This window comes from Triticum aestivum, chromosome 6B, assembly GCF_018294505.1.
Source record: "Triticum aestivum cultivar Chinese Spring chromosome 6B, IWGSC CS RefSeq v2.1, whole genome shotgun sequence".
NCBI classification, from domain to species: Eukaryota; Viridiplantae; Streptophyta; class Magnoliopsida; order Poales; family Poaceae; genus Triticum; species Triticum aestivum.
Window position 1 is genome coordinate 357,764,194 of NC_057810.1, and position 17,939 is coordinate 357,782,132.

Sequence of the window (17,939 nt, forward strand, 5' to 3'; positions counted from 1 at the left end):
ACGACACCCGTGGGGATACCGTGCGTGAGGCCGCAAAGTGATATGAGGTGTTACCGGCTAGATCGATGTGACATCGAGTCGGGGTCCTAACAGCGTTGGCATCAGAGCCGGACTGCCTGTAGGTTCTCCTAGCCAAACTGGTCGATGTTGAGTCTAGAAATTCTTTAGTTATATGTAGGGGAATTGTTTGTGGGTTGGAACGTAAGGCTCTTTTTACTCCTTATACCTTATGACTTTCTGATCTGAGTCAGTCCATTCTTCCACCGGGGGTTAAGGAATTAGGATCTGTTCTCTCTATCAGGATCACGAGTTACTAATCAGTAGTACCTTATAAGTTTGATGGTTACAAGCCTAGTTCAGTTCTACTACCACCTTATGTTGTTAGAATGGTTTCAGAACTTTGATATGATGATGTTGAGTATGTACGAAATCCTTTGTCAAATGTCTCAAATCCTTCTTGAGCATTTACAGCTGTTATGCTGCCGAAATTTTGCTAGAAGTCCTAATGCCTTTGCATTATGATTGTGCTTTCAGATGGCCACTCGCGACCTCAATCAAGTGGTTCGCCTGACTCGATGCCTAGATGTACCCGACCATACTGCTAAGTTGGTCAGGGTAATGACTGAGGCTGGATACCGCTGGTATCCTGAGTACACGGTCGAAGAGCAATTCCGGGACTTCAATCAAAGCCAGTATCTCTGCACTGTCAGGATATTTCCATCTTATCCTGGATCCACCGAGCCTCTTCACTGCTCCTATGGGCTCGGGGTTACTATTGAGATGGCTGTGCAGGACGCCGCCTACTCTATGATGACCATTATGCGAGTCAGATCTGGTCTATTTCGGGACTTTGATTTCCGGTATATGCCAGGATCACTTCCGGGAGCACAAGGGTATCTCCAGGCTATCTATGCTGACCCCACTCAGGAGGATTCACGGACTCGCACCACTGCTGAGATGCTCGAGGATAAGGACCGTGAAAATCGGGCCTTAAGGTTAGAGCTCTTCAATACCCGTGCTGACCACTGGGCTACTTTGACTCGGTTCGCACCGGCGGTGCAAGATGGATATTCAGATATGCGCGATCTCTATCCTGTGAGATCTGCTCTGCCGGACGTGATGGTTTGGCGTGATGTAGGAGGCATCACCCCACCTCGCGGTCCCCGCAGGCCACCGTCTGTTGGTCCAAGGCCTCATCCTAGCCCCTATGGTCCACAAGCTCCGCGAGACCGTCTGTTTCCGGATGATCATGTTGAACTTCCAGGCTATGGAGGTGACTTCTACGAGGACTACTACGGATCGGTCTGAGTTAGTGGTAGTATCACTAGTTCGCACTATCTGTGTCTTCTATCGTCCCGCGTGACTCGTGGGATATGACCTAGTTTGTACTCTTTCCGGAGGGGTAGAAAAATAATGTATAGGAGCTTGGAATGCCTCCGATGAGATGTAATCCTCTTTTCGCCGTAATAGTACTTTGTTTGGTCTTGTACTAAACCCTGTATGGTGTGTATGACGATGGAATAAAAGAAACAGTTTCTGTATCTACCATGTCATACGGATGATCATCTTGCATTCCGAGTTATTCCTTACATTTCGTATCCTATGTTGGAATTTTATCATCCTGACTAATCATTGTCTTGTTTACCTAGGATGGTCAACACGCGCGCTAACCCTGCTTCTCAAGAGCAGGCCGAAGGCAGTGAAGTCAGGGATGCAAATCTGCCTCATCCTCCTTCACTAGCCGAGGTTATGATGGAAGCTGAGAGAAACAAGCGGGAGACCAACCGTTTGTTGGAGCGTATTGAACAGAATACAGCACACCATCAGAGGGCTAACGTGGTGTCACTCAGTGATTTTATCAAATTGCATCCACCCACGTTCCACCACTCCGTCGAGCCTCTCGACGCTGATGACTGGCTTCGCAGTATCTCTCACAAACTGCGTTCCGCGCTGGTAGCGGAGGCTGACAAGGTCACCTTTGCTGCATATCATCTTGAAGGCCCCGCCAGTCTATGGTGGGAGAATTATGGAGCTATGCGCCCAGCGGGCCATGTCACTACTTGGGCTGAGTTCAGCGAGGCTTTCCGTGAACATCACATTCCGGAGGGTCTCATGGACCGTAAACGTGAAGAATTTTGCAATTTCACCCAAGGCCGACTTTCTGTGGATGCCTATAGCAGGGAGTTTGGTAATCTCGCCCGATATGCAACTGAGGAAGTGTCTACTGACGCCAAGAAGCAAGCAAGGTTCCGTAAGGGCCTTAGTCCTGAGCTTCGCCGCGACCTCCGTCTGCATGAGTGCACATCTTTTCAGAAACTTGTCAACAAAGCCATCAGTGCTGAAACTGGTCAGACTGACTATGACGCAACACGCAAGCATGGCCGTGACATGGGTTCCTCATCCGGTGCTGGTCCTCAGAAGCGCCGCGTGTGGGTGCCCAACACCGCCCTGCCACCCAGGTTCACACCGAGGCCATCTTTCCAGGCGCCTCGCCCCGTTCAACAGTCTGCTCCAGCCAAGCCCTATGGGGGTCCAACCAATAATGCTCCTCCACGTACCAGTTCCGTGACTTGTTTCAAGTGTGGGGAATCTGGTCACTATATGCGTGAGTGTCCCCAGACCAACCCCAACCAGTCTGCTAAAGCTGTTGGCCGTGGCAAGCCGACAGGAAAATATTCCACGCCAAGCCGGTCACCGCTTCACGTGGCCATGTCAACTGTATCTCTGCCGAAGAAGCTCAAGAGGATCCCAACGTCGTTCTCGGTACGCTTCTTGTTAATTGCCACCCGGCATCTGTTCTTTTCGATACAGGAGCCTCTCATTCTTTTATATCTGAAAATTATGCTCGTTTGCATAACGTTGCATTCTGTGACTTGCCATCCACTATGGAAATTTCTACCCCTGGTTCTAGATGGCAGACCTCTAGGGTAAGTTTTGGAAATGAAATCCAAGTCGACAGACTTGTTTTCCTTGCGTCTTTGATAGCCCTTAAATCTTCAGATATTAATATCATTCTGGGTATGGACTGGATGTCAGCTCATCATGCCCAAATTGATTGCTTCTCTAGGACTGTTCAACTCACCCATCCTTCGGGGAAGATAGTCAATGTCTTGACCCGAATAGCCAAGCGACAATTATATTCTCTTAACGCCAGCCCTTTGCCAGACCTTGAGGACGTGCCGGTAGTCTGTGACTTCCCGGATGTCTTTCCAGAGGAATTGCCAGGTGTTCCACCTGACAGGGATGTTGAGTTCGTAATCGACCTCATCCCCGGAACCGTTCCGATTGCTAGAAGACCTTATAAGATGGCACCACTAGAACTAGCCGAGCTTAAGAAACAACTCGATGAATCCTTGAAAAAGGGTTTCATCCGCCCTAGTTCATCTCCGTGGGCTTGCCCCGTCCTATTCGTCAAGAAGAAGGATGGTACGGACCGGATGGTTGTAGATTACCGACCTGTCAATTTGGTCACAATCAAGAACAAATATCCACTTCCCAGGATCAACGACCTGTACGATCAGCTCGCTGGATCCTCAGTCTTCTCCAAGATGGATTTGAGGTTGGGCTACCATCAAATAAAAATCAGAAACGGGGACATTCCTAAAACGGCCTTTGTTACTCGTTATGGCCAATACGAGTACACCGTCATGTCCTTCGGTTTAACCAACGCTCCAGCCACCTTTTCTCGGTTAATGAACTCAATCTTCATGGAGTATTTGGATAAATTCGTCGTAGTTTATCTCGATGATATACTCATCTACTCCAAGAACGAGGAAGAACATGCCGAACATTTAAGGCTAGTGTTGAAGAAACTTCGAGAGCATCGCCTTTATGCCAAATTTTCTAAATGTGAATTCTGGTTGTCAGAAGTGACCTATCTGGGTCATGTAATATCTGGTAAAGGTATTGCTGTTAACCCTGAGCGAGTTCAAGCCGTCCTTAATTGGACTCCACCTGAATCGGTCAAGCAAGTTCGGAGTTTTCTGGGCTTAGCGAGCTATTGTCGTCGCTTTGTCGAGAACTTCTCCAAGGTTGCTAAACCTCTAACCGAACTCCTCAAGAAAGATAAAAAGTTCGAATGGACTCCACAATGTGAGCACAGCTTTCAGGAACTGAAAAGACGCCTGACCTCTGCTCCCGTGCTGGTACCGCCAGACTTCTCCAAGGACTTTGTTATCTACTGCGACGCCTCGCGACAAGGACTAGGTTGCATTCTTATGCAAGATCGACACGTAATTGCTTACGCTTCACGGCAATTGCACCCACATGAGGAGAATTATCCTACTCATGATCTAGAGCTTGCAGCCGTAGTCTATGCACTTAAGACCTGGCGACATTACCTCCTCGGTAATCGTTGCGAAATATTCACTGATCACCAAAGTCTGAAGTACATTTTCACCCAACCGGATTTGAATCTCAGGCAGAGACGTTGGGTTGAATTGATCACAGACTTCGACTTAGGAATAACCTACACCCCAGGGAAAGCCAACGTCATGGCTGATGCGCTAAGTCGTAAATCTTATTGTAACAACCTGATGTTACAACAAAGTCAACCGCTTCTCCATGAGGAATTTCGGAAACTTAACCTTCACATTGTACCTCAAGGTTTTCTTTCCACCTTGGTGGCAAAACCTACCCTTACGGATCAAATTATCAAAGCACAGAAGGTAGATCCGGGAATCTCCCGCATCAAGAGGAACATTCAGAAAGGAATTGCGAATTGTTTCTCCATTAATGATCAAGGAGTCGTATACTTCGGGAATCGACTAGTGGTTCCCAAAGTGCGCAACCTAAGGCGATTAATCCTTAAGGAAGCTCATGAATCTCCTCTCACCATTCATCCCGGTAGCACTAAAATGTATCAGGACCTACGCCAGAGGTTCTGGTGGACTAGGATGAAGAGAGAAATTGCTCAGTATATTGCAAATTGCGACGTCTGTCGTCGTGTAAAAGCAGAGCATCAACGGCCTGCTGGCACCCTTCAACCCTTAGCTATTCCTGAATGGAAATGGGATAAAATTGGTATGGATTTCATTACCGGTTTTCCCAGGACCAAGAGAGGGAATAATGCTATTTTCGTCGTGGTCGATCGTCTTTCCAAAGTAGCCCATTTCTTACCTGTTCGTGAGAGTATAACCGCTAGTCAGCTGGCAGATTTGTACATCTCCCGAATAGTGTCTCTCCATGGTGTTCCTTTGGAAATTAACTCGGATCGAGGAAGTCTTTTCACCTCTCGATTTTGGGAAAGTTTCCAAAATGCTATGGGAACTCGTCTCTCCTTTAGCACCGCTTTCCACCCTCAGTCGAGTGGTCAAGTGGAACGCGTCAACCAAATTCTAGAAGACATGCTTCGAGCCTCTGTTATCTCATTCGGAATGGACTGGGAGAAGTGCCTTCCATTTGCCGAATTCGCTTACAACAACAGCTATCAATCTAGCTTGGGTAAAGCCCCTTTTGAAGTTCTCTATGGACGACGATGTCGAACACCCCTTAACTGGTCAGAGACCGGGGAAAGACAATTCTTTGGCCCGGATATGATTCAGGAAGCAGAAGAACAAGTTCGTATCGTTCGTGAAAAGTTGAAAACAGCCCAATCTCGTCAAAAGAGTCAATATGACCGAAAACATAAGGCTATGACTTTCGAGGTTGACGAGAAGGCTTATCTTCGGGTCACCCCTCTGAAGGGAACCCATCGTTTCGGTATCAAAGGCAAATTGGCTCCTCGTTACATTGGACCTTTTCGCATTCTTGCCAAACGAGGAGAAGTTGCCTACCAGTTGGAACTACCTCCGCACCTCTCCAGAGTTCACGATGTCTTCCACGTTTCTCAACTCAGGCGTTGCTTCTCGGATCCTATCCGTGGAGTGGACCACGAAACGCTTGATCTCCAAGATGATCTTACATATCGAGAGTACCCCATTCGTATCCTCGATCAAGCCGAACGTACCACGCGACGTCATAATATCAAGTTTCTCAAGGTTCAATGGTCGCACCATTCTGAGGATGAAGCAACTTGGGAAAGGGAGGATCGTCTTCGACTCGAGTATCCCGCCTTCTTCCCGGAGGAACCCAAATCTCGGGACGAGATTCTTTTGAGTGGGGGTGAGTTGTCACATCCTAGTTAGCCATGCATTAGAGTGTTGCATCATGTTTACTCTTTCATCAGAAACTTGAAATGGGGATCTGTGAAACCCTCAGAATCTTTTTGAAAATGATCCAAATAAAAATTTCTCCAAAAAGGTCCAAGAAAATGCTCATGTTGCTCTCTGAAAATATTGGACAGAGATAAAAATCAAACCAATATTTTTAAGAGCTCACAGGTATTTATTTTGGGCATTTGGAATTAATGCATAATTATTTGCATTGGAAATATATTATTTATATATGTTAATATATGTCCAAATATTATGCCATTTATAAAGGAGCTCTGGAATAATATATATAGCTCCTGCAAAAATTGGCATAAGTTAAATAAATGATTTAATATATTTTTAAAATCAAAACAAATGTCAGAAATTAGAAAACAGAAATAATTAACAGGAGGAGCTTACCTGGGCTCCTCCACTGTGCGGCCCAGCCAGCTGGCCGGCCCAGCCAGCAGCCGGCCCAGCCCATCTCCCTCCTCTGTCGTCTTCGTCCCGACAGAGGGAGGGGAGTGTGGCCGGCGCGCGCGCGCGCCACCGCGCCACGCCACCTCTCTCCCTGCCTGCCTGCCCTCCTCTCCTTGCCTCGATGCCCTGGACGACGCCACGCCTCCCCCCTGCTCTCTCTCACTCTCCCCCGGCTCTTCCCTCCTCTCCCTCGCTCTCTCTCTCACACGGCCGAACACCACCGTCGCCGCCGTTCGCCATAGCAGCCATCTCCGGCCACCCCTCGCTCCCCCGACTAGCTCAGAAGCTCCGCCACGACCCCCTCTTCCTCCCCACCGCTCCACAGCTCCCCGGAAGCCCTGCATCGCCGCCACGTCGCCGTTCCCCTCTTCGGGCTCCGACCATCGTCGCCGTCGAATTCGTCGTCTCCAGCGCGTCCCCGAGCCCGCTAACCATCCCTGCAGCTCCGCGGTGAGCCCCCGGATCGTTTCCCCCTTCTCCCCTGGTCTCTCCCGACCTCTAGGCCCTAGCCCCACCTTGGCCGAGAGCTCCACGCCGCCGGCGATGTCGCCGTCGTGGCCACGGTCACCGTAGCACCCAACCGAGCGCACTATCGTGCTCCTCACCTCACCAGGAGCACGCAGCACGCACTAACGCCTCCCCAAACCCCCTGCAACATCGATTCCGACCGCACCCGAACTCCGGCAGCCGCAGCCGAGCTCGCCGCCGTCGACTCCGGCCACCCCAGGCCCAGCCACGGCCACCGTCCGACGCGCCGTCGAGCTAGCTATCCAACGCACCTAGCCGCACGCCGTTTGGAGCACCACAGAGGAAACCCGAGGCCCCTGCACGCCGCGGACCTCGCCGGCGACTAACCGCCGGCGGGTTTGACCTGTCCGACCTGAGGTTTGACCCCCCCAGGGTCACTGACGCGTGGGCCCTGTCGGACAGGTGGTTAGTTAGTACTAATTACCGTTAGTCAACCCCCCCCTGACACTGACAGTGGGCCCCAGCGCCACTAATCCCTAATTAGGATTAATTTAAACCTGTTAAACCCCCCTGTCACTGACGTGTGGCCCCCACACGTCAGGTTTGACTTCAGCCAGCCGCAGTTGACCACTGACGTCATGCTGACGTCATGCTGACGCAATAATTATAATTTCTGGATTTAATTTAAATCAGGAAATTCCAGAATATTATTTAAACTTCAAAAATTCATAACTTTTATTCTGTAACTCCAAATTGGACAAATTATATATGAAAAATGATCAGAAAAATCCAATCTATCCATCTGTACTATTTTCATGCATGATCAAACAAGTTAAATTGATGTTTTAAGCAGAACAAGGAAAAGCACTTTAAAAGGCCATGTTTGAGTTTGAAATTTGAATCTTTGATTCAAATTTGTTCAAACCCTTCTGGTTTTAGTTGCATTAGCCCAACACACTCATATTGCCATGTTTCATGCATGCATCATATTGTTGCATATTGTTTGGTGATGCTTGTGTATCGATGTCCTTTGCGACAGGTTCTGCCTCCGAGGAGTACCGTGATTACCCTAACGAAGAACCGTATCAGTGCATCGAACCATCAGGCAAGCAACCAACCATTTGATCATATCGATACAATCCCATGTTCTCGCTCCTGCTCTCTTTTACTGCATTAAGACAACGCGTTTCAAACTGCTGTGTGCTACGGTAGTTGAACCCATTTCCTCTGCATGACCTGTCATTGCCACAGTAACTAGATGAAACCCACTAGCATGTGTAGGAGTTGATTGAGCCATATGTATGTGTTGTTCCTACCTTGCTATGCCTGCTATGCTTAGAGTCGTGTCAGGTCTGGTTCATCTGGGTGATGGGCTAGAGTGAAATGATTATGTCGGTAATGGGAGTGGTGTGGTGAACACGATTTGGTAAAGGTATCGATGAGAGGCCATGTAGGAGTACATGGTGGGTTGTTTCATTGAAGCCGACCTTAAGCACTGAGATCTGTATGTGTGATTTAAGAATCAGCTACTACCATGCATTGGGCCCAAAACCAATGGACCCTCTCGGCTTCTTATTCACCCTAGTTCTCCGTCCAGGAGTTGCAACTAGTTTCTGGTGTTTGTAGCCTACTGGAGGCCGTGGACAGCGCTGACCGTAGGGGTGGGCTGTGATGCGGTAGGTACGTGGCCGGGTGTACCGAATACCCGTTAGGTATCTCGGGAACCCTGTTCACATCGTTCGGGGCCGTATGGGAAACCTCGGCCGGACTCCCTGCGGATGGAACCTGAATAGGCGATAAACCTGGACCGGAGGCTTAGGTGATTAGGTAGGTCGTGGCCGACACCCACGTTGGGCTTCCGCTTGAAGGTTGCCGAGTACATGTCGTGTAAGCGACGGTAAGTGGTGAGAGCGTGTATGAAGAAGTACACCCCTGCAGGGTTAACATGATCTATTCGAATAGCCGCGTCCGCGCTAAAGGACTACTTGGTTGCCTATACAGTTCATAGACAAGTAAATGGAAACTACTAAAAGCCTCAAGATAAGTGTGAGTGCCGAGGATGGCTCTTCCGTAGGAAGACGGAGGTGGATCCTCGGTAGTGTATTGAAGTGGTGAGTAGTGGACTCGTGTGCGCAAAACCATTTCAAGTTGGAGTATCGTAGGATAGCCTAGCCAAGAGTCAAAGCTGGCTTGCTGCAATAACTCCACCAACCCTTCTTGATACTATGCATGTATGTAGGATCTGATGTAAGTCTTGCTGAGTACCTTTGTACTCATGTTGCTATAATCTACATTTTTACAGAAGACGCTGCAACCCCTTCTGATGGGTTCTATGTAGACGTTGACATCAACGAGTAGGCTAAAGACCCAGGTGGTGACCCTGAGCTTGTGAAGGACCACGTAGTATAGCTAGGCTTTCCAAGCCTCTTTTATTTTACTAGTTGTCTGTACTCAGACGAGTTACTTCCGCTGCTGGTTTGTATGACTGTATGACTTGTATGTTGGGTCGTGAGACCCGTACCTTTGTGTATGTTATGTATGGCTCACTGAGCCTTAAATAAAGTACTTGTGTCGTAGAGTCATGTTGTGATGCTTCGTTGTATTTGCACATATCGAGCATATTGTGTGTATGATTGAAATGCTTGGTATGTGTGGGATCTGACTATCTAGTTGTTTATCTTTAGTAGCCTCTCTTACCGGGAAAGGTCTCCTGGTGTTACCGCTGAGCCATGGTAGCTTGCTACTGCTCTGGAACACTTAGGCTGGCCGGCATGTGTCCTTCTTCGTTCCTGTGTCTGTCCCTTCGGGGAAATGTCACGCTTTGAGTACCGGAGTCCTGTTAGCCCGCTACAGCCCGGTTTACCGGAGTCCTGCTAGCCCAGTGCTACAGCCCGGACCCACTTGCTGATGACCGACACGTTCGAAGCTGGGTCATGGATGCCTGTCCCTGTAAGTCTGTGCCACTTTGGGTTTACGACTAGTCATGTCAGCCCGGGCTCCTTATCATATGGATGCTAGCGACACTATCATATACGTGAGCCAAAAGGCGCAAACGGTCCCGGGAAAAGGTAAGACGACACCCGTGGGGATACCGTGCGTGAGGCCGCAAAGTGATATGAGGTGTTACCGGCTAGATCGATGTGACATCGAGTCGGGGTCCTGACAAATAATCAACTTGAATGGATATTAGTTCAATGAGCTATATGTTGTTATGAATTACCAAAACCACCCGGGGATTAGTTGCACTTTCATTAAGGAGTAAGAAGAGCCTAAGCTTGTGGATTCCCATGGCATCCCAACCTATTGTCCAAAGAGAAGCAAGCAACTAAGCTTGGGGATGCCCGAGTGGCATCCCCTCTTTCTTCTCACAACCATCGGTATTTTACTTGAAACTATATTTTTATTCTTCACATACTATGAGGTTTGCTTGGAGCGTTTTGTACGATATGAGTCTTTGCTTGTTTTCCTTTGTATTTTAAATCATGAATCCTTGCTGGACACACCTATTTGAGAGAGTCAAAATTATGCCATGACTTGTTAGAATTGCTCTCTATGCTTCAGTTAAATCTTTATGAGCTATGGAATTGCTCTAGTTCTTCACTTATATCTTCTTGAGGACAGTGTGCTTTAGTATTTTTGAAGAAATGCTCTCATGCTTCACTTAGATCTATTTGAGAGTTAGTAAAATTTTAAAAAATTCTCTCTTGCTTCAATTAAATTATTTTGAGAGAAAGAAATATGATGCTCATGATCTCTGCTTATATTTGTTTGAGCTTATTAAAAGCAACATATGAAACTAGTTCCAAAGTGATAGATATCCAAGGAGGATATAATAAAAACTTTCATGAAGATCATTGGACAAAATAAACTTGATTCCTTGTAATAGTTTTGAGATATTCTGATATGATATGTGAGTCATGTTGATGAGTAATTATGCTTTAGTAAGAATATTGGTGTTAAGGTTTGTGATTCCCTATGCAAGCACAAAAGTCAATAGTTATGCAATGAAGTTACATCCTACTTGTGGTGCATTATTCGGTGTTAGTTATGCTTAATGCTTGTTTATGAGATTTTTCATTTCTTGGTTGGTCACTTCTCAATCTTTTGCTAGCCTTCATTTTGCACTAAGTATGATCACTACTTGTGCATCCAAAATCCTTTAAACCAGTTTTGCCACATGAGTCCACCATACCTACCTATATGCGGTATTCTTTTACCGTTCTAAGAAAATTTGTATGTGCCATCTCTAATTTTCAAAATAAACTTCTCTTTTGTGTGCTTGTACCACTCATGAAATGGTAGGGGGTGGCTAATATATTTCCATGGTAGATATGTTATTATCAAGATGAGTGTTTATTCACTTGTCATCGCACAAGAGTATGGCAAAGGTATTAGGGATGCCCTGTCACGAAATGAAAAATGAATTTACTTTATGTTGTCAAATAATAAATTCCTTGGAAAGTGTTGGTATAGAAGGCACCCGTGGATACGACTAGCCATGGAAAGTGAAAGTATGGTTGAAAAAGGAATAAAATTTATTTTCTATTTGCGAACCGCCTATGATATATCTAGCATGGAAAGTATTGGGAACTACTCAGTCGTTTTCATTGACAGGAAAAGCATGCCTCTCAAAATGTTTTATCTCTATCCTTTTCGCTTTGAGCTCTGGCACCTCTACAAATCCCTAATTCCCTCCACGAAGGGCCTTTCTTTTACTTTATGCAATTTTTATTTTTATTTGAGTCTCCATCTTCTCTCAAAAGCACCAACTAAGGGGCACTATGATTGTACTTGAGCATTGGGTGTAGCTAATATGCGTGCGTGTTTCATGAATGGATCAATGATTGCGCATAATGGGCTAGGGATAACTTGTTTAGTGTTCATATTTTGAAAGACATGGTTGCTTGTTGATATGCTTGAGTATTTAAGTCCTCATGTCAAAACTAGACTATTGCTTTGAACCATACAAATGTCCAAATGTCCATGCTCGAGGAGAAGCATGAATTAAGCTTGGGGATGCTGATTGGTCTCCAACGTATCTACAATTTTTGATTGTTCCATGCCGTTATATTATCATTCTTGGATGTTTTACAGTTATTTTATAAACATTTTATATCATTTTTTGGTACTAACCTATTAACATAGTGCCCAGTGCCAGTTGTTGTTTTCTGCATGTTTTTTACATCGTAGGAAATCAATACCAAATGAAGTTCAAAGGCAGCGAAAATTTTTGTGGAATTTTTGTGGACCAGAAGACACCCAATGTGCCGGAGAAGCACCTAGGGGTGCTCTGAGGGGGCACAACCCACCAGGGCGCGCCTGGGCCCCCAGGCGCGCCCAGGTGGGTTGTGCCCACCTCAGTGGCCTCCCGCACCGCCTCTTTGCTCTATAAATACCCCAATATTCCAGAAACCCTAGGGGAGTCGACAAAAATTAATTCTAGCCGCCGCAAGTTCCAGAACCACCAGATCCAATCTAGACACCATCACAGAGGGGTCCATAATCCTGATTGGTGCCTCTCCGATGATGCGTGAGTAGTTCATTGTAGACCTACGGGTCCGTAGTTAGTAGCTAGATGGCTTCCTCTCTCTCTTTTGATTCTCAATAGGATGGTCTCTTGGAGATCCATATGATGTAACTCTTTTTGAGGTGTGTTTGTTGGGGTCCGATGAACTTTGAGTTTATGATCAGATCTATGTTTTTATCCATGAAAGTTATTTGAGTTTTCTTTGATCTCTTATATGCATGATTGCTAATCGCCTCGTATTTCTTCTCCTATATTTGGTTTTTGTTTGGACAACTTGATCTATTTATCTTGCAATGGGAAGGAGTGATTTGTGATGGGTTTGATCTTACGGTGCTTGGTCCCAGTGACAGAAGGGGAACCGACATGTATGTATCATTGCTATTAAGGATTACAAGATGGGGTCTATTTCTACATAAATAGATCTTGTCTACATCATGCCATCATTCTTATTGCATTACTCCATTTCTCCATGAACATAATACACTAGATGCATGCTGGATAGCGGGCGATGTGTGGAGTAATAGTAGTAGATGCAGGTAGGAGTCGGTCTACTAATCTTGGACGTGATGCCAATATAATGATCATTGCCTGGATATCTGTGGCACCCCGACTCAGAGCAACAGGTTTACCATGCATTGCCAGCCCAGAGACCTTGTCTTCTGGCAACACATAACAACTTTGTACAGAAAACAACCGCTTTATTGATGCTAGCGGATCAGAGTTTATATTACAACAGTTAGCGAGGCCAAGCGACACACACGGTGCGGCTGAACAATATGTACATTATTTAGTGAACATAAAGGAGCCTCGATCATGACAACTACACGGCAGCGGAACAACATCGTAGCGGAACTCCATAGCACAGGGACACCGATGTGGACACGATCTAGTCTCGGACAGCTCTCCTCTCCAACGGGACTTTCCTGAAATCTGGCATGACACGCCAGGTCAGTACATTGAATGTACTTGCAAGCTCACAACAAGCATAAACATAATGACAAACAATATCATGATAATTAACCGATTAATAACAATGCAACAATATATATATCCAACATGTTGTGCCCATGCTCTGGTGATAATCGTCCCTCGGACTGGCTTACCGAGCGTGATCATTTCCAGATCACAAATGTGTTGACACAAAGACAACCTCGTGATCCTTACGGTGATCACAACCACGACCAATAAATGGCCCGTGATCCTTACGGCGATCACAACCACGACCAATAAATGGCCCGTGATCCTTACGGCGATCACAACCACGACCACATCTAGTCCAACTCAACATGATGGCCTTTCCGCCACCACCATAGTGCAAACTTCATACTTAGTGTGCAAAATTCATTAAATGTTGACCCATGGTGTACCCTACTTTCGAGCGTGTCCTTAACCGTGGACTCGGCTATCGATGGATTAATACACTCTGCAGAGGTAGCACACTGGACCCACACCACAGAACCCATGGCCTCGCACCCCCATTCGGGTGGACCAACGACATTCCGACGAAATCATTCCATTGCCATGACACTCTCCCGGCCACTCCGACTCAATCCCCATCGGGCTAGTCCTGGGTGGCCCCGTGTCTACGTCAAGACATAACGACCACCATCGTGGCCACGATCCACTCTGGGACCCGGTACCAAAAACTTAACAACGGGCTCACAAGGTTATGCCTGCTTACCGGGCCTGGGTACAGCACGCCCATAACCTTCCCTAGATGGAGGCACCGACCAGAGGCACGACATTGAAATGAAATAAGGCCGTCCCATACAGGAAACTGTGGTTGCACTGGGAAAGACTCGTTTCAGTGGCACCATGACCCGATCAACAACATATTCAAGTTGAGTTATTATCAGGTTCGACTTAAAGTGTAAGTAACCGGCGTCATAATGCCATGACATGCATCACCAACATATGCATCACATATCCACGAAAATAACTGAGTCAACTAGGCTCTCACTGAGCAATCACAACTCATGATACTCCTCTGGTTAAGATCAAACTTCACTTTAACTAGAATCTTTTCTAGCAAATTTATCATTTTGTTATTATGCAAAAATAATTTCACTAATTATTTATCTCCATAACCATACTACCTTCTCATTACTCATAACTAAATTCTTGTTAGCTTATCAACTAGGTTCACTACAAACTTTCTGTAAATCAAGCATTTTTACTATAAGAAGCATCTAACAGAATATAATTAACATATTAATAATTTAAATGCATGAATAATCATTAGTTCAAGTAGGAAAATCACAAATATTGAAGTGGCACTATAAAAATGTTGTTGTGGCTTGCCTTAGTGCAGATGAGGTTCACAAGCCTCTTGGTGATCCTCAAGACAAGCCTGCTCTTCGGAAAATAAATAAAAACACTAAAAGAAAACATCAAGAAACCTTCTGAAATTTACCAGAAAATCTAGACCAGAGGTGAAAATCCCATCTTTTGGGAGCTGCTAGATTTTTGGACAAAGAACACAATGCAAAAAGAATCAATGCATTTGGACTCATAGATAAAAGGTTATGGCCATTTGAAGTTCTCTGGATATAAATGAAATTTGAATAAAAATTAAACAAACTAGGGGGGTGACATCGAAGGCGTAAAAGCCCGGGGTGCCACCACTCGTACCGCTTCGCGCGCGTACAGAGTGGCTGACTAGCGGCCCCCGCTAGTCAGGTGAGGAGGAGGGGGAGAGGGAAACAGGGAGTGGCGGAGCTTCGCCGGAGCGCACGCTGGCGGCGAGGTCTCTTGGGCCAAAACGAGAGGGGGGAATCGAAAGAGAAGATGGAGGCGCACCTGCCCGTACCTTTAGTGTGGCTAGGGGTGGTCGGACGGCGTCAGAAACAGCCTCTCTAGTGGAGGCAGAGGGCAGAGGTCGCCGGAGACGAAGACGACGGCGGCTAGGGGCGGCTCTAGGGGCTCCAACAGGGCGGAACGGCTACACCAGAGAGTGGCGGAGGCCCTGGCAGGGTTACCCTGGCCTGGGAGGGGCTGGAGCTGCGGGGATGACCCGAGGGGATCGCCGGCGAGCTCGAGCTCGGGGACGGCAGCCCGCGGCCTGCCCGGCCGGGCTGCGGCTTTCTACTAGCTTGTGGGGTGTGTGGGAGTGGATGCGGGTTCTCGAGGAGGCTGGGGGTGGTCGTATTTATAGGAGAGTGGCGAGGGGGGTTCGGGCTCCGCCGGAGGACACCTGTCCACGGCACCCGGTGACGAACAACGTCAGTGAGAGAGGGGGAAGAGGACGGAGCTCACGCAGGAACTATTGGCGAGCGCGGACGAGCACAGGGGCGAGGGGGAAGACGACGAGCATAGTGCGCCGTGCACTATGGCGTTGGCCAGACCGTGCCCATGCCCGCTGCGGCGAGCTCCAGCGTCGGCGAGTGCCAGGGGGAGTTAAGTGGGTGGAGACGGAGATGGTGGCATGGTTTGGCACGCTCAGGCAGGCTGGGCAGCGAGCATGCGCGCAACAGAGCGCTTGGCGGCACTCAGAGCATGTGTTTTGCATGCCAGCACACCTGGACGAACGCGACACCACATGAACTATGACATCAGTTGTGAGTGTTACCACGATTGGGTTGGGTTCCAGGTGCAGTAGAAATGAATTTGTACTCCAAGTAAGTTTCTGGATAGTAACTTTGGAGGTTTACTGTGGTCAAACCACTGGGAGTTGAGGGCTGGGCTTTGGAGGCTAGCCAACACTTACTAAGGTGAAGATCCACCAGAAAAACCAGCTACAATGGAGCTAGTGAAATGGTAGTTGCTATAGAAACTACCATTTCTGTCCAGAAATGAAAATATTTTTTGTAGCCAAAATATTCCAAAAAGTTATGAAATATTTTTTCTCAGAAAGATGCCCTAGGGTTCAAATAATAATTGGGATTTTTCTCAGGATTTTGTGGGCAAGAAAAATTAGGGTTGCTTTGGAGCACAAAGGGTTGGCTAGGGTTTATGAGGGCAAAATGAATATTTTTCATTTAAGAAAAATATTCCAAGTGATATTTTGAGATGATCCAGAGATGGAGTGATGGTTTGAGAAGGAGTTGAAGCACTTGGGTGAAAGTCAAGGGGGTACCCAAGTGGTTAAGTCCAAATGAAATGATTCAAAAACTCCAAACTCAAATCCAAGTCAACTGAAAACCAGGCAAAGAAGAGAGGGCAAAAACCAGGCTGTCACAAACCTCCCCCACTTAGAATGAATCTTGTTCTCCAGATTCCTTTGCTTGGAAAAACCATTCTGGATAATGTGCCCTTAGAAATTCTTCTGATTTCCATGTTGATTCTGACTCTATGTGATGCTTCCATTGGACATTGTAAAACTTCCTTGCTTTACTGCAAGTGACTCTTTCCATCTAATCCAAAATTTTGACTGGCCTCTCTTCGTAGGTTAAATCCCTTGCCAACTCTATTTTTGTCAAATAAGTCTTTTTCTCAGGCGGGGATATGCATCACCGTAATTGTGAAACAGGGAACACATTGTGCACATCGACAATTCTGGGGGTAACTCCAACTGATATGCAACAACACCCACTCGTGTCATAACGGGAAATGGACCAATAAATCTGGGTGCCAATTTTCCACGAGTCTGAAATCTCTTGATACCTTTCATTGGCGTGACTCGAAGGTATACATGTTCTCCGGGTTCAAAACTGATATGTGGGTGCTTTGCATCATAATAACTTTTCTGTCGAGATTTGGCCAACTACAATCGGTCTCTGATTTCCTTGACTTGCTTCTCGGCCTCCAGCATGAGATCCGTTCCGAAAATACGGCTATCTCCATTTTGGGACCAATTTAACGGAGTGCGGCACTTACGGCCATAGAAAGCTTCATACGGTGACATCTTTAAACTGGCCTGGAAGCTATTGTTATACGAGAACTCGGCGTATGGCAAACGGTCTTCCCAATTTGGGCCTTGGGCCAAAGCACAGGCTCACAACATATCTTTGAGTATTTGATTTACCCACTCTATCTGTCCATCAGTCCGAGGATGATAAGCGGTACTGTATTTCAATTCTATCCCCAAGGCTTGATGGATACGGGACCAAAAAGCAGAGGTAAAAAGTGAACCTCGGTCAGAAGTGATGATTCGGGGGACTCCATGCAGACTGACTATTCTGGATACATACAGTTGTGCTAGCTCATCTGCTCGATATGAGGTTCTGATCGGGATGAAGTGGGCTACCTTGGTTAATGTATCCACTATGACCCAGATTGCATCATTGCTCCATCGGGTCTTAGGTAGTCATGTGATGAAGTCCATACAGACATCATCCCATTTCCATTGTGACACTGGCAGCGCTTGGAGAAGTCTGGCTAGCTTGTGATGTTCT